Raw genomic sequence first — 24,431 nt, 5'->3', positions numbered from 1 at the left:
ACCCTGCCCCAGCTCCTGAATGAGGAGATCGTCTCCCATTTTCCCTGCGGTCTCTCTAATCAGTGTAGAGTTTTTAAGGGACTGCCAGAGCAAAATGACATTCCTCACCCATTTGTAAGTGCATCTGTTGCTAAGACCTCAGCCACCTCTTCCTATAACTACTGTAATTTATGGCTTATTTGGGGATGTATGAAGAGTCCCTTGTACTGTGGGAAGACAACATTCATGATTTCCCTCCCCACACCAGAGACCTGTTCCCTAACATTTCACACACAGCCTTCCTTTAAAGAAAGTCCTCTATGAGAAGTTTTCAATTTCACCTAAGAAAAAGAGGAATAGAATTGTGTTTCCTTTGCTTGAGGCCATTGACAGGTGAATACCTTCTGTTTGTTTGAAGTCCTTCCTTTTCCACTGAGCCTAGAAATAACCATTGGTGTGTACACCATGGGACACACTCTTTGGAGAAGCTGAACTCCATTGCAGTTTTCTGCCTCTCCTGCTCTTAGTCTGGCTCTTGTTGCTGGCCTGATTGGTAAAACTCTGTTCTGTTGGGAAACCAGCCCTGGAATGCTCTAGTAGGCTCCATCCATGCATCTTGCAACGTCTGTCCTGATTTTATTCCTGATTCACCAGATTCTGCTCTAGCTACATCACTGATCCATTTGATTCCTCCATGTTCTGCTGTCACTCCACCAATGGTGCTAGCTGTTTTAGAATCGAAAGGTCCAGGTTCTGATTATAGCATCCATTAATAGTCAAATCAACAAATTCCTCCACAGCAGCCTTGGGAACTAAGCAGAGTATGCGCAGTATACCTATTTTGCAATAGCTCCATTCCTTACTGTTTACTTACAGTTTAAGGTGTTGGTTAGCCTACAGAGTCCTTCTCTTCCTAGAACTACAGGGTTGCCTCTCTCAGTTTGCAGAGTCAGCTTCACTCATTTGAGCAAAGTGGTAAAAACAACCCTGCAAAGGGGTAAAAACAACTGTCCACATCCCAGCATTCCCCCCACCTGCTTGGATGGCCTGCCTGATGCCATTAGGAAGGCCCCCACATTTCTTTCATTTTGCAGAATGTGTGAAATGAATCTGTTCTGGAGGGCTGGTCATCAAATCCAAATAAATATAAATAAAGATACAGTGATCTAAATACAAAATCATGCAGAGTAAAATTAAAATTGCAGAGTAACATCACAGAGTAACATCATAATAAAACCTAATTCATAATACCACTTATCAGGCCGTAGCACCATGGCACTGCAGAGAAACTTTGCTACTATTTCAGTTATTTCTGTATCTGGATTATCGAGCAAGAAAAGGAGCTTAAAATCATCAGGGGTCTCTAAAAATTGGCCTAATATGGGATATAGAAGATCCCGACAGGATGCCAAATAGAGAGGGCACTGGAGGAGGACATGGGCAACAGCTTCAACACAGTCCTTCATACAAGGACAACACCTGCTAGGATAGGGAATCCCTTGGAATCTGCCAGATAAGATAGCTAAAGGAAGAACATTAAATCTAGCCAAGGATATGGCTCTAACCAAATTTGGAGCAATGAGTTGATAGAGGTATACTGCTGGAAGATTTGCATTAGGAATAATCCCCAGATTTAAGGGAGAACAGGTTCTGTTAGCTGGTCATAAGGGAATACCTGTGAGAAAAGAGAATTCCACATGAAGAGGGCTTTCTATATCAGTGATATTTTAAGCCGCCCTCCCCCCTCATATTGCATTATTATTTGGTATATGATATTGGCTTTATTTCATGGATTCAGTTGGGAAATCCAGTTTGTTGTATCTTTGTTTTCTAATTGTGAAACTCATTTTGTGGAATGTATTATGCATGCTGCTTTCATTTAATTATTCTTTGATGATGTCCTCTAGTTTTATCACATTGTATTGCTTTTATGATTCTGTAATCTGCCTTGAGTCTCAGTGAGAAAGACAGACAACAAATGAACTAACAAAATAAACAAAACAAAGACCGATTCCGCAAAAGCAGTCGTTGCGCGCAGTTGTTGTGCCCTCAGTCTCCTGTTTCCCCAGTTGTACTGCTCAATTCCCCACTATTTGCTGTGCGGTGGCATTTTGACCCGCATCTCCCCCCAATTTCCCCCATCTCTTCTTGATCCTTATTTTTTAGGATCCAGAAGATACAGGGGAAATCAGGGGGAGATGCGGGTCAAAATGCAGCTGCACAGCAAATAGTGAGGAATTGAGCAGTACAACTGGGGAAAATGGGTGACCGAGGGTGGAACAACTGCTTTCCGCAAAGTGTGACATCATTTGAGAGCCAGTTTGGTGTAGTGGTGAGCGGCAGACTCTAATCTGGAGAAGTGGGTTTGATTCCCCACTCCTCCGCATGAAGCCAGCTGGGTGACCTTGGGTCAGTCACAATTCTCTCAGAGCTCTCTCAGCCCCACCTACCCCACAGGGTGTCTGTTGTGGGGAGAGGAAGGGAAGGTAATTGTAAGCTGCTCCGAGACTCCTTCAGTTAGTGAAATGTGGGGCATAAAACCTCCCCCTCCTCCTCCACATCCTATTATTATTGTTGTTATTGTTGTTATCATTATTATTATTTTTCCTTAAAGAGCTCTGGATCATGCAGATGACCCACCAGCTTCCATGAAAAGGGCCATGTGGCTGATTTTTATATGTTAAGTGGGGGTAAGGTCCAAGGATCAACAATGCCAATAGCTCCTTTAGTGCTGGCAATGGGCTGGTCTCAGCTTTGTAGCTTTGATTTGCAGAATGTGTGGCATGGCTTTTTGGCTTTTTGGATCTTTATTACACATGCCAACAGACTGTGGAGAGATGCAATCCAGCCCTGATCACTCTGTATCCCCAGATGTTAGATACTGGCTAAATTTTTTTTTAAAATGCAGCATTTTTTGGAATGTGTGACACCCAATCAAAGTCTGAGGTGCTCATCAGTAAATAAATCAAAGCAGAAAATCATTAATTTTGCTGGTTGGTGATCTAACCTGTCAGTTTCCCTCACCTGCTTGGACTTACTTAAGCAGTGAAAAGGGATGAAGGGGAAAAGTCAGTTGGGGCTGCACATACAAAATGTGTATCAAGCCTGAAACATTTACCCCTATTGTAACTTTTGGACTAATTACCCTTCTTTGACTAAAATCTGCCATCGGAGCTTAAAAGCTTGTCAGAATGAAGAGCAATGTTCTCTGTGTGTTTATATTTCCAGCAGGTTTCCCTTTGATATTTGACAAGGTTCTCATGTCATTTGGCCTTAAAGTAGCTTCAGAACTTTTTTCCTGGACCAATTTGTGCAATCTCAAGGATGCTGGGAATTGCTCTATATTCAGACAGCTTGCCCTGAGGGATAACACTTGAGGCTTAACACCTGTTAGCTCGACAGAGCAATTCATTATAACACAAAAATGACTTCCTGAAATGGAGGGAGGGCTCAAAATTCTAGAATAAAAATATAGGTTTTATTATTGATTTTGAAGGAATAACCCCTGATCTGAACATTTGTGTAGAATGTATATACATAGGTCTTTCAGTATTCTTCAAAGAGAAGTTCTGTTTTTAAACTTGGGCACTTTGTGCTGCATACTTCAAAGTAATTATCACTACTTCGTGTCTTCTTGGAACATGTAAATAAGTAGGCAGTAATAGAGAATCAAACTCACAAATGTGAGTTTTAACTTAGAGAACTTGGTATATTTTGAAATGCCTCCAATGGGCCTTAGGACTGGTATTTTTGAGTTCCTAGGTGACACGTGCTTTGTAGCCATTCTTTTTTCTCACTTGAAGCTGTACATTACAGAGATAAGTAAACTTCAAAGGGCTAAGTAACCAGGGGAGGACGGAATATGACCACACATAAAGCTGCCCTGCGCCTCCAAGCCCTTTTAGTAACCAGACAAGGTCATTGATCAGGGTAATTTGCAGGAAAAGTCAATTTCTCAAGTACCCAAAGCAGGTGTTGTGCCATTCTAGGACAATTTACTGAAATGAAATTGAGGAAGTTGAAAAAAGCAAAGGTCACAATTCACAGGAAGAAGTGAGGAAATCATATCCCTTTGACTGTATTTTTAACTCCTTTTCAACTGCAGCATATTTACAAACTCAAACTGTTCTCACTTTAAAGAAAACCATCGTTGTGTAACTTAAGGAGATTTGTTTACAAGGAAGGAGTAGGTGGGGGTGGAGAATCATCCTTGCATGGTACTGAAAGTGCTGTGAGATGAGGCTCCAAAACAGTCAATTACCCAAGATATTGCTTTTGCAAGCCCAATCCCATAGACATACAGTTTCCCTTTTCAAAGCATTTTTGAAGCACAGCTGTCCTGAAAGATTTATTTCAGCAAAAGCAGGAAAAAGTAAATAAGGCTGAGAAGTAGAGGGGAACAAGGGGGAAAAAAATCCCATAAACAAACCACAAGCTAAGGAACATTACATGTGCCACACAGCAACCAAAGATTCAAATCAGAGACAATCCAGGTGGGTAGCCGTGTTGATCTGAGGCATTAGGACAAAGGTACCACTGGACTCAAACTTTGCTCATCAGAGACAATGAAGGCATCATGCTGCATTTTGCCAATATTTTATCAGCTGCTTAATATGGCCTTTGTGTTTAAGTGAATTCATCACTATGGGGTCCTAAAGCAAATCTTGGGGCCTGCATATCCATAACGGCTGATCAAAGTTTCATGCATGCTAAATAATATCATATTAATGACACAATTATATGTTTTATATATTTTAAAAAATTTAAATGGATAGTATTTTTGTTTCCTAAAAATGATAAAGGTTTAATAAATCAACAATTCCAAAAAGTACAGCCAAAATCATAGCTGCATCGGTTGGTTTACAGTGATCTTTCTCCATTCAGTCATGCACCCCTGTACAAGATTATCCGGCAGAATCTGATTGAATCAAGTGTATTTTTAGAATAAGAATATCCATCGTAAGAAGATGAAGGATAGTGTTGCCCCCCCCTTAACAAAGCTTTACTATTAAAATATAAATATACCGAAACATATGTTAATCATCCAATCATTTCCAAGACCAAAGTACAAGGAAAAGAAATATCTAGTAGAATCTCTGCCCACAGCCTACTAATTCCAATGCAGTAAAGAGATTATCTAACTGTCAAAATGATTTTGGGCTGCGGTCACACGGAGCATTAGCCACGCTGCATAGACAGAAGATAGGCGGACTTTCCGGGCGCAACATCTGGGAAACGTAGAGCTCTCGTGGCTGACCCGTGACTACCCTCCGAAGACGCGCAGTAAAAAACTAGTACCTTCGAGGTACTAGTTTCCAGGAACCGCGCGGCAAGAGCGGGCGCCTGATCGCGTCCCTGCCAGACTCCCGTGGCATCCGGCGCTCGCCGGGTTGTTCCCCCCATGCCTCCAGAAGCGCCCAACAGTGCATGCACTCAAAGACACGTGGCGTGGTTGGGGTCGAGGGAGGGCCACGGGGGCTGCGATGGGGGTGAGCGGCAGCCGCCAGGCAGAGAGCGGGCTGCATGTCCCGGGGAGGGAGGGCAGGAGGGCAGGCGGGCTGCTGGTGGAGAGGGGGGATCTGGCGGGTTACTCCCCCCTCCCCCCCTTGTGAGCGGCCCACAGACCCTGCCTGGAGTGGGCTGTGCACGGCCCTCCCAGAGGCGGCGGCTCATTCCGTCCCCTTCCCATCGGCCGGATGCTCTCGGTGGAGGTGCGGATACTCTTGTGATCGGCACCTCCACCCTAACCACGGGACCTCGCCGGGACCTCGTTGGGACGTCTTGATCCCGCAGCAGCGCGGTATTTTGCCCCAGGGCAAACAGCCACGCTTCCCCCCCACATTTTTCTGGCCATGTAGCCGGGGCCTTGGGTTGTCTCCAAAGGCACCCTTGTTCACTTCTGATCTCCATAGTTCTCCCACCAAAGGTAAAACCTTTCTATGCTGCATCTGATCCTGCTTGGGGGGGGGTGTCTCCCAACCTTCAGGTGTAACGTTTCAAGTGACATGTGTGTGAATAAGACAGGGGGAGGTGGGAAGATCTGATCCATAAAGGGAACATCCACTCACAGTTCTTCGGAGTCAACCCACAGCATATAATTTGCTATTTCTATATTGGGCCAAATGTGTAAATTTGGCCATTTCTGATTTCCCAGTTTTTCTTTTAAGCATACTAGCAGAGGCAAGAAGACCTCAGTTTGTTTTCTCCCTCACAGCAAGGGAAGTTCCCTTGAAAACCGGCAGTTAACTACAATGATATGATTATCTAATCCCAAATTATACATCTATTCATTTAGGTAATGATCATAATTTAAGTGAACCGCTTGCCAGGTCACAGCAATTCTTGTGCGCACTTGCTCATGTCACCTTTTTAACAACATTTGGGGAATTCCTGATTCACTCGATGAGTATTTTCCTAAAAGGGAAGTGTGTACACAGCTACATTCCCATTGCCTGAAAAACTAATCCAGCTGTTAATTTTTTTCTTGGCACAAGTATCCTGCTCTCTTTTCATTGGTATCAGTTACATCTAAAGACTGGAAACAATCTAGACGCTAAATACCCAATATTTTTCAGACTGGTAAATGGGAAGATGAGTATGATGGACTTGGCTTGATTAGTCAGACAAATAAACAAACAAAGCAAAGCACACAAATAAAGCCACCACACCTGCAAGAATGTTAGATATGTTAAAAGGGGTTGCATCCCTAGGCGAATTACGCCGGTTCACTTTTCATCACCAGTGACCATGTTACACGGGCAGCTGGTGACATTACTTAGCCTCCGGCAAGGTCAAAGAATGGAGGCAAGCACACAGAGGGAGAATTGTTCTTCTGTTTGCAGCAAAAACATGGGTCGATGGGAGCTGAACGCCAGATGCAAGGTGGCCTGCTGCTGGACAACTTGCAGTGCAATCCTAGGCACACTGAACTGGGAGTAAGCCCCATTGAAATCAAGGGGACTGACTTCTTGAGTAAACATCTGTAGGATTACCCTCTTGGTCCCTGTGCACATCAGATGGTCATAAATGAATTCTCTTGTCCCATTGAATATGAGCTTTGCACACTTAGGCTGTGATCACATACACTAAATAATCCACTTTCAATGTACTTTCCAACTAAAATCCAGTTGTAAAGTGCATTGAAAGTGGATTATTTAGTGTATGTGATCACAGCCTTAGTTATGGGCCAGTTACTTTTATTTGGCTTATGTAATTGTTTTAAATATTGCTTTAAATATATAAGGCTTCAATTTGTATTGGTTTTATGGTTTGTGTATTTCTCATCCAGATTTGTAATTTTCAGTATTTTGTTGCTATTGTAATTTTTGGTAGCTGCTTTGAGCTGTCAAGACATGGGATGCAAATGCATAAATAAAATAAAGGGCACTGTTCTGGCCATTAACAGCAGCACAGCAGGAACAGGCAAAATTGCCATCATAACTACATCTCTGTGCTTGGCCGGAGGACTTCACTGGTGGAATATCTGCATGTCAAACTCCTGACAATCCTAGTTTTAAGAATGAGAGGCACAACACAGTGAAGGGATTCCATGAGATGTCATTTCATAACAACGAAGGTCCCGTGGTAAACTGGTTTCATGTGGGCTGAGGAAGGAGAGAAGAAATGTACATGAAAACGACTGAAAGCCTGTGGCCCCAATCCAGTGCTAGACCTTGGTGACTACTTCCATGTTACAGCTGGTAACCCCAAATGGGGACATTGCTGTTTAAACTTTAACAAAAAAAATTGAACTGGGAATGAGATAATTGAATCTCTTAAATGTTTTAAATAAAATAAAATAATCTACTGGGGGGGGCTGAAAAAGATTGTCAATTGACAATGATTTGAAAGCAAGTCCTAAAATTTAGTAACTTGGGGCGCATATGGTACCACTGGAAGCAGAGTGGCCCTCTTTTAAGCCCACTGGCTTCAAAAGACTTAGAAGGTTGCTTAGGGTGGTACTAGGGGGGTAATGCAGGAGGTGCCCAAACACCAGCTGTTGTTTTTGAAAGGTGAACATTTGTCTATATGAAAAGGTTTAATCGAGAATCTGCTTAGCAAGGATAACCTAAACACTGTATAGCCATTATTATTCATTTCTTCTCTTTACAGATGTAATTTAATTATCATACAGACACAAACATTTGCTCCACTACTGGGCAGTTCACATCTGTTGGTAAAGATTTGATTAGGGCTACACAAATGTGCTAGATTAGAGCATCTTGTTGTTGGAATTCAAACCACCTGGCTATTTTAGCAACATCGAGAAGAAGAATTCCCCTTTTTTCCAAATCAGTAAAGCCAAGCTATATTAAAAAGAATTAATTAATCAGTACCAGATAGGCAAAGCAAACATTTGACAATGAATCATATTATCAAAGTTTTTGTGACACTCCTCAGCTTATGTTTAGATGTCAAATTATATTACCAAAACTAAACAATCAAAACCATCTCTTAATACAATAAGTCTCGGTGCTATACACACATTTATTTGGGTGGCACAAGAGACAGAAATCAAAGCTACTTATAGAAATAGAAAGAGTACCATGGACAATGGTACTCTATGGATGTTAGTAGTACTGCTTTTTAAGGTTCATTTTCTGTTTATCAACACAAACCTAAACATTTTGGGAAAATTTATAACCTGCCTCTCCACAGACATTCTGAAGGTGGCCCACAAATTAAAACAATACTATAAAATAATTCTAAAAACAGCATTAACATTATCAGTAACCACAAAACAAGCCAGATCGTAAAAAGAAGCCTAAAATTGCAGCAAAAAAGGGTAGTCATAACAAGTCTAGAGTTGATCATAAAAATAGGAGACATACTTTAGAGCCATTGTCCCTCAAAATAGCATCTATAGATCTGCAGATAAAGGGATAGCAAAAGAGCAGGCAGAAATTAAAACCTCATCTTGCACAGCCATAGCTACACAAACAGCAGACGAAACTGGAGTTCTGTTCCTTGGCTGCATCACTTCAAGCTGCAAGTAGGTGTATCACATAAGGATACTCCCCACATAAAAAGCTGCTTGTGAAGAAGAAGAAGAAGAAGAAGAAGAAGAAGAAGAAGAAGAAGAAGAAGAAGAAGAAACTGGATTTATACCCCTCCCTTCACTTGGAGTCTCAGAGCATCTTACAATCTCCTTCCCCCAGAGCAGACATTCTGTGAGGTAGGTGGGGCTGAGAGAGCTCTGAGAGAACTGCTTGTGAGAGGACAGCTCTAAGAGAACTTGTGACTGACCAAAGGTCACTTCTGCAGCTGCATGTGGAGGAGTGGGGAATCAAACCCAGTTCTCCCAGATTACAGTCCACACTCCTAAGCACTACACTAAATTGGCTCTGTATGCTAGGAATAAGCTTAGCCTTCTCCCCAAAAATATTCATTTTTGAAAAATGGCAGAATGGTCACTAATGACAAAAATGGCAAAATGGACTGTACCATTTCAGACTATAATTTGTGGTGGGAGTTGTGGTGGGAGGGAATTGCTTGTCTGAACACAACCATGGTGGTGGGGGAATTACAAACATTCCAGTGAAAAGGCTTTGATAGAATCCTACTCCCTATCATCCAATTTTCTGTGAGTGGAAGAACAACAATCATGTAAACTTACACGCACACCTGTGGTCTGGAGTGATACTGCCCAGATACTGTTCTGTCATTTCAACTGCTCTGTGTAGACTGCGCCTATATTGGAGGTAGGAAATCCACATTCAGAATAAGTGGAACTGTGAGAGGAGCAGGAGTGGGAGGTTTGGTTCTATGCAAAGCTCAGCATGGTGACCTGGGGTGGGGACAGACTAGGTAGGAGGAACTTCAGTGAGCTAAGCTCTTTGACTAGTGCTACTCAGCATAATGAGGTATTGGGAGATAACTGTCAATCCTTGATGAGGTATCATTAGGTTTAAGACCTCAAGAAGTAAAAACTACAGGCTGAATGTTGTCCAATTCATTATTTGCTCACCATCTGACCCATAATAGCAACTGATTGGTTATCAGGAACCATTGTTAAGAAGCAGCAGTTGACAAAGTGTCTGCCTTCACCATTACCTCATTAAGCAATTATCACCAGAGGCTGAAGGATGATTACACTGAAGTGAATATAACACTAGTGGTAAATTCTCCTGATATATTGAAACTCTTAAGAGAGCAATCCTAAGCAATGTCACATCCTTCTAAACCCAATGACTTCAATAGAGTTCAAATGGCGTGAAACTGCTTACAGTGGCACTAAAAGCCTTTCATAACTCTGCATCTCAACGAGCTCTTTACATTTAGTATTTTTTAAAAAAATATTGTTTGGATTGCCCTGTATTGTGATTATCCAGTATTATAAAATTCAAAGTAATAAAACCAATGTTGATGACCTTAAGTGATCTTATAAGAGATTTATTACCAAACCATTTGTGTGGTTAATGTGAGAGTCATTTATCAGTCAGTTCCAATTGTGAACTGAAGTAATACCAGCCTGACAAGCCATCAGCAGAATAAGCATGCTTAACAGCTTCCTCAAGCTATATAATTAATTATGCTATTTAATTATTTACACAATAATTAAATTACCTCTCACAACAGAACAAATGAACAGTGAGGACAATGAACATTAATCTTTATTTAAAGAATTCTCCAAAGCAACTCTCCTATGGGAATAGGGGGAAAGAACACATTTCTAAGGAGAGGCTGTGTGATATACAGTTTAACTCTCTATGCTGTTACTCTGCTGTAGATTATGATGCATTTACGCATGTTGTTTTATATTTCTGTAACATCTAAATTCTAATGAATTCTCAAACCTCCACTTGTATAAAACTATAAGCCACCCCAGGACAGAACATGAAGTCTGTTCCTATGAGTTATGGTCCATTTGTCTCCTAATGATTTCAATCCTTGCAGGAGTATGATGCCTGCCCATTTGTGGGCCTTTTCCATAGCCATTCTGATGCTATGGAACAGTCTTCCACGGGATAGATGCTAAGCAACAGTCTCCTAGATAGATTGCCTTGATCAGGGTCTCCATGAGTCAGTTGCAACCTGATGGCTATCGATATGTTGTTCTGTTACTTTTGCCCACACTGAATACCAATTTTCTCTAATGGCATTGATAGGGTTGCCAACTGAGGGCTGACACATTTTTGGGGATGGGGCTAGGCATTGCACAATCATGCAATAATGCTCGAGTGATCCCCCAAATCTCTATGGTAAGAGCGTCTAGAACAGGGGTCCCCAGCTTGGTGCCGGTGGGCACCATGGTGCCCACCAGCACCTTTCCTGGCATCTACCAAGTGCTTTCAGAAAGTGGGAAGGGCTTGGTGGGTGTTTGCAAAGCAGGGCATCTGATCAGCTGTGTAGATTTAAAAGCATTCCATTCAATAGAACTTATCTGTGAAATGCTGAAGAGTCACTATTACAGCTATAATAATACCTTTCGATGTATTGATCTCTCAGTCCGGCAGAGCTGCTGGCTCTGAGCGATTTACAGTTACACAGGTTTCACACAAGGGACTAACAATTGTTCATAGGGGCAAGGGAGGACAACATATAATTCTTTAAATCGCACACGTTTGCAGCCGACGGGGATTCTGTTCAGCTGTAGGCTTCAGACGTGTTCTGGACGGCATTCACTTCGGCTTGGCTTGATGACGTTGGTTCTTCCTGGGCTGCTTTTGAGTCGTAGCGCCGCACTTCCACTGCCTGGCTGGATTGGCCCATCACAGGCTTCTTAATGCCGAAGAGGTCTTTTTTCCCAGGCTTCCGAGCTTACGAGTTGGACATTCCATTCGCTGGCTAACACCTCCCCTACGGGGGTTTAGTGTGCCCACCCTCTCTAAGGAGTGGTACCCATTTTATCTACTCGCCAAAGCTTTTGAACCTCTGGGTGGACAGCAAGCTGGGGACAAGGCTGGTAGCTCACACCAGCGCAGGCTAGAACTGACAGCAACTCTGTTCAGTTCAGATGTTAACCAGAGGATAAATCCTCTGTGCCACTGGTCCCCTATCCCTATATATAAACTTGCACCCTGACATTTTGTGATTGGCTTCACCTCCTGTGGGGGCCATTTTGTGATTGTGCCCACCACCTTGTTTCAGTATTTCAAAGGTGCCAATAGGGTCAAAAAGGTTGAGGTGTCCTGATTTAGAACATCAACATGACATATGACATTGCATGACTGGAAGTGATAGCATTGCTGTGACAGCACTTCCCCCCCATTATTTCCCACGGCTTACCCAGGCAGTAGTGGACAATTCATGGGGGAGGAAGGCATCCCACTATAGTGAGAAACCTGATCCCCCTCAAAGGCAGGGGGATGGGCTGAAGTGGGTAGAGGCCGTTTTAGGATCTCCATGTTATCTCTTTGTCAGTGTTGCCCCAAGGCTGAGGGGGCATACTGCCCTACCATTTCTTCCATTACATCAGTTTTCCCCTTTTATGCTGCTAGTGTTCTGTCAAAATAAGGGTTCGCTAGCATTAAATCAATACTGGCAAAAGGATACACTACACTAAATTCACTTTGCAGGTACACCCCTGAGCTCCACCAGGCATGGTGATTTAGAACTAATCGTAACCCCACCCAGCAGGTGTAACTCAGGGATACGATTGTGCTGTTTAGTCTGCATGACATTTGAATGTTAAGGCCTAAGTTACCATGGTTGTCTTTATCACTTTTTTTAAACCATAGAACTTGAGAACAGTTGAGCTAGCTTGATAGTAATTTGGTCAGACAGAAATCCGGTTGTCTTGCCAGTTTGTGGTTCATTATGGTAAGCTGCTATCTGTAATTTACTCTTAGCCACAATGGAAAAGGGAATTCATCTCCAATCTGCGTTGCATTACATGGGGTTACATGTCAGATGGTGCCATGACATACTGTAGTTTTTCAGAGCCAGATAAAATGTAACACATTTTTTCAATGTATTTGCACAGAATGTGACAGCATGTTTTGATGGAGCAAGTATTTGAAAAGTCCTGAATCAGCACGATTTGCTCAAGCAGCTTTCAAGTTGCTGGTTCAACATTTCCAAAGTAAGGAATCCCACGGAGCCTTGGTGTCGGCACTGTCGAATTTCCTGGGGATGGAGGTGTTCAGAAATAAGGAGTTCCTGATGTGCTTTTGAGCTGTGAGATTCTAAGATAAAACTAGGGTGACTTATACAACATGAATAGCTAATACATATATTGGTTTTCTGACTGCACCCAGTGCTACAGACTGAAAGCAACTATAAATACCAATGGTGCATCCCAGTGGACAAATGGACTTTAGAAGAAGTGCTTGAATCCAGTAATTTGTTGATAAGCAGAGGAGACTAGGTCACACATGCATGTTCACCACTTGGTAAATTTAACATATGGGATTATTTGCATGTCAAGAAGCCTCATAAATCTAAAACCATGTTCCCAATATTGACCTGTCTAGTACATTTAATCTCATCCTTTCCATCCTTCCCCCAAGGAGCAGTGTCCATGATGCTCCCTTCTCCATTTCACACATGCATGTTCACCACTTGGTAAATTTAACATATGGGATTATTTGCATGTCAAGAAGCCTCATAAATCTAAAACCATGTTCCCAATATTGACCTGTCTAGTACATTTAATCTCATCCTTTCCATCCTTCCCCCAAGGAGCAGTGTCCATGATGCTCCCTTCCCCATTTTTTCTTCATAACCACCCTTTCAGATATGTCAGAACAAGAGACGGAGATTTCTCTAAGAAGGTCACCCAGTGATGGTCATGGCAAAGTGAAAATTTTCATCAGAGTCTCTCAGTTCTAAACTGATGTGCTAACTACTACTCCCCACTGCTCCTGTGACTTTCCAACAGCCATCGGGCTTTCCTTGGCTCTTTACCCAGAGCAATATCTAACTTAATCTACAGTTTTCTTACTATAATAACAACTACCATGTTTTCCTGCTGCTCTCAGCCTTCTAAGAACATTCTGTCTAGTGTCAGAGGACTATTTGAGCAACTTCAGTTTTTTTATGATTTCAGCTGTGGTCTGCCACTGTACCCTCTTTCCTCAGAATGCCTAAAGGGTAACTTGGTCCCTATGCTATCTGGCAGTACTTTGTTCAGTCTGCTTGGAATTTTACATAGACCTGAAAAGACCTTTTCCCTTTCCCTTTTCTTTTCTTTTCTTCTTTCACATTCTGTTTGATTAACTGAAATGGAGAGCATGAAAGCATGCACACTATTTTGTGTTGTTTTGTTTGATCCAAATAAAAGGCACAGACTTTGCATGCAAAAGTCAGCAGGCTTGGAAGAGAATTAGAAAGTAACAAAGAAGAGTATGAAAATTGCTCTGTGTAAGATGCTAATTATAACTATGATCATTATATACTACAGAATAGTAGAACTATATTGTTAACATCTCCAAGTTTAGCATTAGAGATACTGCCCAGTCTCTTACTGAAAAGGCGATATAAGACTGAAAGTGTCAATGTATGAATTAATTCAGCTGAAATTAAAACACTTGTAATGTTAGAAATCTTGCATGTCTTCTCACAGGACTGAGACATACCACTCAAGAGGATTAGCTTCTAACAGTCAGATAATCCTCACTGTTGGGATAAAATATATTTTATAGAAATTCTTGTAACATATGCTACATAGGAATTTTCTTGAAATTAAATTAGCTACCAAAATGAAATTCATTTAGATAAGTTTTGAACAGTTGCTTTTACAATTGATTTCAAAAAGACTTCTTAATGGGTCTAGACAGAGATTTCAGGATTAAAAAAATAGAAAAAGTTGGGCAGAAACTGGAAGAGGAAACTTGCCAAATTCACAATTTCTGATTACTATCATAGTGAATAAAGGAATAAACAAATATATTTTTAATTTGTGAAATTGCAGATTTTTCTAGATGGCCATAAAATACAAACTATCAGGTGCACTAAAATAAATTATCCAAATGTACCCTAAGAAATTTAGATTTTGAATGTAGTGAATAGAGTGTAAAGCCTTCTTGAGTCATTTCTGACTCTATACAACTAATTCTCATTACTGCACGGCAAATATCTGCAAATAGCTTTACCTGCAGTCTAGCCGATTAAAATCCCTCACAGGGCTCCCATTGCTTTATTTGGAGCCACTTTGCTTTATTTGTGATCAGGCCTGTAGCCAGTAATTTTGTATGGGGAGGGCAAATGAGTACAGTGGTGGTCAGCTCGTCATTATATATTTATTTTAATATTTATACTTTATTAGTTATTTACCAATTTTCTACTTGAGACTCAAAGTTGATTACATGGTATAGAACATTGTAATTAAACAGCATGAGAGATCTAATAAACAATGCAATAGGAGTAGATGACAAAAATGCGAAAAAAGTATCAAACATGCAAAGTCAAGCAATGCAGAAAATGGAGTTACAAAAAATGAAAACAATGTTGTTAGAGCATGATAAAACATACAATAAATCAATAATATATAGCATACACTGTGGCATAGACTACAGTCCTGCTCTGTATAAACTTTATAAAAATGCCCTCCCAAGCAATTGTTTTACATAGTTTGCAGAATTAAAGAAGTGTGAGAGCCTTCTTCCAGATACGGAAACCTGAAACTGTAAATTCAGCCTTCTTTTCACTGTAAATCACTAACTCACCCAACACCCTTGCAGGGGTTTAAAATCATGACTCTTTTAAAAATATATATTTTATTAAGAAGCTTCAACAAATAACAATAACAAAATAAATTGCGTAACCAACATTGGAGCCACAGAAAGAGTAAAAAACAACAAAAACTTTAAAGAACATTTTTTGATCACATAAGAATGTACAGCCATCCTAAACACTCAGGATTTTCCTATGCACCTCAATCATGTAAATATACTAAGCACAATAAGGAAATATTTATAACTGCAATGAAACCTGTTTGCTATAAGAGACCCAAACAACCCTATGAACCAGATTTAGATCAGAAACGTATCCAAGAAAGGTAAGAAGCATTAGCTGGAAGTACATTCTTACCCATCATATACTGAATTAACCAGAACCAAATGGATTCAAAGCATGAGGACACAGAAGATGAATCCCTATTTGAAAGTTGAGTAATATTTGTGATTTTCACTAGAATGAATTGGTCCCAAATTTTATTGTACCAAGCCTGGAGAGTTGGAGGGGTGACGGATTTCCAAACCGATGCTATTTTGTTCTTGCCGCGGCTAGTAAAATCGAGGTGAGCTCTTTACGAGCTGCTGTTCTGTCGGATCCAAAAGATTAAGAAGAGCCAATTCAGGACTGATGGGCAGGCTGAGTAGAGTAATCTCATTAATTTGACTGACAACATCACACCAAAAAGGATATATCTTAGGACATTCCCACGAGCAATGATAGTATGAGCCTATGAGGCCACAATTTTTCCAGCATAAGGAGCTGTGAGAGTTTTTCATCTTATTTAACTGTTCCAGAGTATAGTACCAGCGGGAGGTTAATTTGAAGAACTGAAGTCGGATGTTAAAACTTTTCACGGAGTTTGCAGGTGAGTTCCAATTTTTTTGCCAGTGAGAGTCTGTCAAGTTCATGTTCAGGTCGTCTTGCTAACGAAGTTGGTGCTTTAATAAAGAATTGTCTTCGACGCTTAATAGAATCTTATGCAACTTGGCCATCAGCCCTCTGAGACCATTGGTATGTGTTACTAGAATATGTTCAAAGGCTGATTTTGGATTTTTAAAGGCTCCTTGAGATGATAGAATCTCCATTAAATTCTTTAGTTGTAAGCAGGGGTCATTTCATAGAAAAAGAGGTGCAGGAGCTCCTTAGCATAACTCATTAGCATAACTTATTTCCATATGCCACACCCCCTGGCATCAGATGGAAGGGAAGGCAGTTTAAACCCCCTCCCCTACCATGGCTCACCCGCATGTCCCGTGGCTGCGAGCCACATGGGTGAGCCGGCATCCTAGATGGAAGGGGGGGCAGTTTAAACCCTTTTCCATGGCTCTCCTGCGTGCCCTGTGGCTGTGGGGTGTGCTGACGAGATGGCACCTTACATGAGCTGCTGGGAGCAGGGGGTGGGGCTTGGTCATGTGCCCACTTCCTGGGCTCCACACTCCCAGAGCACCGCTCCCTTGCGCTCTGGCTCCAACTGACCCCTGGTTGTAAGTAGCGGTTCCAGGGAAGTTGCATATCCAAGTGTAAATCAAAGTATGCTTTGTCTCAAATCTTACCCTGTAAGACAAAATCAAGTAGCCGAGAAAAGCCCAGGAATCTCCACACTTCAAAGACTTCTTTCTCTTGAGCGGGTGAGAACCAGGGTTGATTAATTATAGTGGATAAAGAGGAGATGTCTGGTACTAATCTTTTTCTTCTATGATCCCATATTTTAATAGCTGCACAGAGAAAGGGATTATTGTAAAGTGTCTTGGGACGATGAGAAGGTAACATCCATACAATTTCCTGCAAAGTGAAAGTTTTCACATATTCTTGCTCCATCTGAACCCAGATTGATTGGGATTCTTGCTGTTGAATTTGAATCACAGTTACTAGTGCTGCAGTGTGGAGATAAGTGCAAAGTGATGGAAAGTCCAATACTCCCAGAGAGGAAGGTTTAGCTAAGATTTTCTGATTAATTCTGGATTTCCCCCCCCCTCATAGGAACAAAGTGAGTTTTCTTTGTCAGAGATGATGATGCTTCTCAGGAATTTGAATTGGCAGCATTTGGAAAAGAAACAAGAATCTTGGTAAGATGAAACTTTTTATCAGGTGAAGGCAATCCAGAAGAGAGAAATTAAGTGATTCCCAGTTCTTTAATCATAAGACAATGTACTTATATAATTTAAGATTATTGTAACAAAAAAGATATTTCAAGTTGATCGGGATTTGGATACCTAAGTGCCTCCATGAATCTATAATCCATCTGAAAGGGAGTATTTTTTCAGTTGCATTTGAGTATCAGGTTGAATCCAGACTGGGTATAATTCAGATTTGGTTGGGCTTATTTGTAGGCCTGAGATCTTCCCAAAGTCAGACAGTATATGTTGAATGTGTGGTATAGACTGCATTGGGCTGGAAATATACAATGTCAAGTCATCAGCATATAAATTAACTGTATACTCAGTGTTACCTATGACAATGCCATTAAATTCCTTGCGTTACCTTAATTCTTCTGCCAAAGGTTCTATAGCGAGCGCAAAGAGCAGAGGGGAGAGTGGGCATCCTTGTCTTGTTCCTCTTGAGGGGAGCCGCCCTGAGCCTTTGGGAGGGCGGGATATAAATCAAACTAATAAATAAATAAAATAAAGGATAGGAGAAATGTCCATTGATTCTTACTCTTGATGCAGGATTAGTATATAATGACTGAAGAGCATTTAAAAAGTTTGTGCCAAAGTCCATTTTTTTTAAAGTAAAGAAAGCATGTAGGGCACCTCCACTGAGTTGAAAGCTTTGGTAAAGTCAAGAGCTAAGATTACCGATTTGGCGACTATGAAGAATAACATTAAGTGTCCATCTTACATTATCAGCAAGGAGTCTTTTTGGAATAAAACCCATTTGATCTTCTTTAATATATTCTGAGATAAAGGATTTCAATCTGTTGGCTAGTATGGAGGTGAATATTTTTGCATCATGATTAAGTAACGCAATTGGACGAAAGCTCGGCTAATACAGATTTGAAGCACTTATAAAATTCAGATGGGATACCATCAATGCCTGAGGTTTTATTGTTTTTCAAGTTCTTGATAGTGTCCAGGAGTTCCTGCTTGGCAACTGGTTTATCCATAAAAGCTACATCCTCGGCTGAAAGACAATGTGTGAAGTGGGCAGCATTCAAAAAGGAGTCAATATCAGGCACGCTAGGATTATCTGAACAATGATATTTATTATAGAAGTCAGTAAACAAATCAGTAATTTCTTTAGATGAGAAACAGAAATCACCATTAGGTTGTTTTATCGACCCAATGAAGGAAGCTTGACATTTGTTGTTGAAAGCATGACAGCAGGTGGATGTTTTTAGGAGACTTAACCCAATGTTGTTGTTTCAAAAATAGCAGATTCTTTTGTATTTGGGTAATATCCAAAACTTCAAGTGATTTCCTTTCCGCTAAGACTTTCTGATAAGTTTTCTTTCCTCCCTTGTGTTTGTGTTCCTTTTCTAATTCTGCGATCCATGTCATCCATTCTGATCTAATACGATTTTTCTCCTTCCGTAGATGTGAGGATATCACAACCATGGAGCCACGCAGAAATGTTTTAATCGAATCCCAAAGTATTGGAATTGAAGTATCCGGAGAGGTATTCTCCCTAAAGAAGTGCTGGATGTCTGATACCAAAGAGTGTCTTGCTGATTCCCTCAATAAAATTTTGCGACCCATAGTCCATGTGTTATCCTTAGTTATGTGTTTATCTGCTCTCAACACCCCTTCTAACCAGGCATGGCCTGTTAAGTGTCTAGGTTTTATAGATGCTGTATCTACACATGGAAGTAAAGCGTGTGAGACAAGGGAGCATTTTCTACGTAGCGGAACAGACAAGGCAGGTGTCAGGCTGACCAGCCTCCTTGTCTAATATGTGGGTGAGCCACCAACCCCGGTCATGAGCCATTAATCTGGCTTGCGACCAGCAGCCCAGCCACTGGTAGCCTCCCAGGAGCGCCTATCCCTGAAACCATACAGCTTGCAGAGAGGAGCTTACCCAAGAGGTTCCCATAGGGAATCATCATTCACCGCCCTGGGCCTTAATAACCCACAGGCCGTTCCTGAAGACCCCCCAGTTCCCAAAACAAGGAACGGCTTAAGGTGCTCACCATTTTCCCCTTCCTTATCCCTGCAGCACCTCGTCTCCTCGTCCGACTCCGGCGAGCATGAGGCAGCAACTGCCCTGGGCGGGAGCGGAGCCGAGCCTAACTAGGCTGGCTCCTCCCTGCCCACATCCCAGCGCACTGCGCTGCGACATCGTTGCCGCTCTGCCTTCCTCTGCGGCGGCAAATCAGCCCCCGGGCGCCATTGTCTTCGGCAGTGGCCGGGAGCTCCCATCTTCATGGCAGTGTCTGCCGTTAGTGAGGTCCTTTTAAGGGAGGATTGAATTTCACATAATTGTTCTTTAAGAGGCTGCACTATTTGTATCATCACTTCAGAAATCCCTCTCTCCATTTTTTAAAATAGTGCCGGGAGATCTTGTTTTTCAAGCGCAGTATCAAATAAATGTGAGATAGTTTTTTCTTCTGCCATAACGTTTTTGTCTACCAGAGGGCCCCTCAGATCTGTTTTTGCCTCTTTAAAAGCTGCCATTGCCGAGCTTACTTTTGTGGCTGTCTTAAATGTAGATGTCAATGATCCGTTGTTCTTTCCCATAATTTAATCAGCTATTTGTGCTCATAAACTGATGTTAGGGCAACATAAGGGAGAGAGGAGAGCAGAGCCAAAGTCTCAGGCAACCACCATGTCCCCTGGTGTTGCCACACCCCTAAAATCAGGACTCTTCAGCCCTGCTGACTGCTAATTCTGTTCTAGCCAATTGCATAGAGAATTCACCCTTGGAAGATTTAAGACAGGATTCACACTTTTTACCTCAACTCTTTCCTTTTTCACAAAGAAAATTGACACCTGAAAGACAGATGTGTGACAGATTTCACACCAACCAGTAATGCTGATTGGAGGGGCATGGCAAATGATTGATGGGGCACCACCCCTTTTTGCTATCAGCCTGTTTGTGATTAACATGGAAGTCTTCCCAGCATACATAGTTAGTAGGAATACCAAGAAAACAGGAATGGGCTGTAAAACATAGGGATGGGCATGAAACTAGGAAAATGTAATTCAATGCAGTTCATGGTTCATGGTGTGCTGGGTTTTTTAACCACAGACCATCATGAATTTTTAAGGGCTACATGAATCAGTTCAGTCCGTGAGGTTGTGATGTGGTAGAACCCCCTCCCCCCACCATGCTAGAAACACTTGCAGGGAACTCTGGCTGAGTCTCCTCTACCTCGCCCTCCAAGATTGGTGAGAGTTAGACTTAGGGGGTCTAAGTTAAAGCCCCTCAAAGATGGTGCTCCCAGGAAAGTACTTTCTGGGGAAATGACAGGCGCAGGTTCAGGAGGTTCAGGAGTGTGTATAATGGACCCTGTGCAAACTATAGGCATCAAATTCACAGGCGACCTACCCCCCAGCTCCCGCCAACCCAGCGGTTCAAAAGCACGATGTAACACCAAATGTGCGAGTAGATCAATGGGTACCTACCTTAGATGGTAGGGGGCACCCTCCCCCCGTCGAGGGGGGTTCGTGGAGTGGTGACGAGAGGCGAGGTGGAGAGCAGAGGACGGTGAGCGGCGGAAAAATGGCAACGGAGGACAGCATATTTGAGGGTCTGGACGGTGGTGAAAAAGGTGGAGCCAGAAGGATGCCAGAGCATGGAGGGCGCAGGCGTGGCGGAACTTCAATGGACGGAGCCGTAAACCACACCGGAAGCACGCCGAGTGCCAGAGAGGCCCACTGTATCACCACCGGAAAAAAATCACAGACAGAAAGAGGTAGAAGCCAGAAGAAGCCATGCCGACGAGCCGACGAACCGATCCAGAACGTCCCTTCACTGGGTGCTGTTAGGACAGTCCCCACCCCAGCATACATGTGGCCATAGGTTCGCCACCACTGCTCTAGGCTGATCCGGCACTGAGCAGGGGGGGTTGACTAGATGGCCTGTATGGCCCCTTCCAACTCTGTGATTCTATGATTCTCTATGAACTACACATTATAAGCACCATGAGCTCCTGGTGAAAACAGCACTCCTGAGTTGACTTCTTTAAAATGTGTCTGAAACTTAGCCTATGAATTGATGTCATCTTTTTGTATGTTTCCCTCCTCCTGCCAACAGTTGCCAGTTATGTGAAGGGGGACTGAGGAAACACAGAGAACACAGGCTATTTTTGAAAATGGCAGCCCTGGGTAGACCTCATCCCAGCATTATGCTGATGTCACCATCATTTTGTGCATTCCCTGCTCCTGCAAGCAGTAGTCAGTGATATAGAGAAACAGCAGAGAAATCCACAGTGTGATATTATTAGGACAGAGGGTAAATTTTGCTAAGCAAGAGGGAGAGGAGAAGACCATGACGTGAGGATGAATTTTGTGGGTGGAGACTAATAGTTCTTGTAATACGATGTCCCTCCTAAACTTTACATTTTGTATACTCTTTCACCAAGACAAGCTGTTTCAATAAAATATCACTTTACCTTTGCAGGGGCAGGCATTTTGTTGACGGGCAAATTGCCATAAGGCCTACATGCACAACAAATATACTCCACAGAAGCAAGGGTGTAGACTTTCCAATTGTTCTTGTAATACGATGTCCCTCCTAAACTTTACATTTTGTATACTCTTTCACCAAGACAAGCTGTTTTAATAAAATATCACTTTACCTTTTCAGGGGCAGGCATTTTGTTGACAGGCAAATTGCCATAAGGCCTACATGCACAGAAGCATTGCCAATAAATCAATACTTAGGAGCCTTCGACAACAAATCAATACTTGTATTGCAGATAAATCAGTACCTGTAATAACAGCTGTGACTGAAAATCTCACATAACTGCAGACAATGGAGATGTTAACAAATAAGGTGTTTGGTGCAGATAAAATCCTTTTGAGAATTTAGAAAGTCTGTGAGAGGATAAACATTTTAATAAAATTGTATGCACTCTTTGTGTTAACACATCTGAAATGGGAGGAATCACAGCTGAATCAGATGAGTATATTCTTTGACATGAAAAAAGCAATAGAAAACTGAATAGCTTTTGAAAAACTGTTGATAATAGTGATTTTGTCATAATATATTTAATTAGTAGTGCATGGAGCTACAAGAACCTGGCTATGGAGACTTCTAGACAGCCTCCACCTGACAGCATAAAGTAGCCATCCTAAGTGAAAGAAGGGCAGCAATTTGCCAACTGATATGTCTAGTTTTAATTGCAATAGCATCAAGGGCAGTTTACAAATTGAAACAATGTCCACAAACAAATGATAATTTAATAGGTAAAGCAAAGATTTAGCTTACTATTATACTTTAGCAACAATGAAGGAGGAGAACTTGGATTTGTTTGTCTCAGGCATGAAAATGTCTTTGTTGTCTATGTTTCTGTACACCCTATACATTTCTTATCTCAAATAGTCAGAAATGGAAGAACTCCTGATAAAATACAGCAGTGCCTTCTAAACAAAAGTAAGCCAAATAAGACAGTACAAAAACTGTGGCACTCCTTAGGAAACAATCACCTGGGCTACCCTGTCAACAAGAGAAGAAATGGTAGAAAACAAATGTGGGGAGGATTTCACAAAATAAAATGTATAGAAGTACAAAGAACTGATTTCATTTTTAGTGTGTCTCCTACCATGTTTGCATAAGATAAGCAAAGTCCATTTCTTCAAGAACTAGAGTACTAGAAGTGTACTGCAGCATTTCCAAAAAAGAAAAGTCCCTGCTTCTAAACTCAATGTCAATAGAAGGAGGAGGAGGAGAAGAAAATGGAGACTTGGGTTGAGATCTTATGTAAATTTTACTATACATACTTGGGCTTAATATTACCTGAGGACTGGGACATTATAATTCAATATGACTGTTCCTCATGGTGTTTATAATTTTCATGAGTTATTTGCAGTTAAGGTAAAGGTAAAGGTTCCCTTGCTCGAAAGCCAGTCGAATCCGACCCTAGGGTTGCGGTGCTCATCTCCGTTTCAAAGCTGAAGAGCCAGCGCTGTCCGAAGACGTTTCCGTGGTCATGTGGCTGGCATGACTAAACACCAAGGTGCATGGAATGCTGTTACCTTCCCACTGAAGGTACCTATTTATCTACTTGCAATTTCTTGCTTTCGAACTGCTAGGTTGGCAGGAGCTGGAACTAGAGACGGGAGCTCACGCCGTCATGCGGCACACTCAGGTCTCGAACTGCTGAACTACCGACCTTCCACAGCCTGCAGTTCAGTGTCTTAACCACTTGAGCCACCGCAGCTCCTATTTGTTTACTTATTTATTTTAAAAAGAAAATAATTCACAAATCATTTGTTCTAAAATAGCCCCACAGAAGTAGTGGAATATTTATTTATTTATTTACTTATTTAGGACGGGTCTACATTGAATCCTGCTTGAGGTAACTTACAATTAAACCATGTCACAATATTAAAAAAAACCCCAAACTATCAAAAAAGTCATGGGACATAATCAACATAAAACTATCCATAAAACAGAAAGGGACAATTAAGAGCAGATAAGATAAAGCACCTAATTATAAGCCTGTGTAAAAAGATTTGTTGGTGCATAAAAGAAAGTAAAGTAGGTCCCAGGAGAGCTTGGGGGGGGGCATTCCAGAAGCAAGGAGCCTTCACCAAAAATGCCCTGTTTTTCGTTGCCACCAGTCTCTCCTCTGAGGGCAGGGGCACAGTGAATAGGGCTTGAAAGGTAGACCTTAACTGGTGGGCTGGATAGTATGGGAGGAGATAGTCCTTCAGGTACTCTGGCCCAAAACT

Source organism: Gekko japonicus, unplaced genomic scaffold (genome assembly GCF_001447785.1).
Source record: "Gekko japonicus isolate JY-2015 unplaced genomic scaffold, Gekko_japonicus_V1.1 scaffold338, whole genome shotgun sequence".
NCBI lineage: Eukaryota > Metazoa > Chordata > Lepidosauria > Squamata > Gekkonidae > Gekko > Gekko japonicus.
This window is presented reverse-complemented; position numbering follows the sequence as displayed.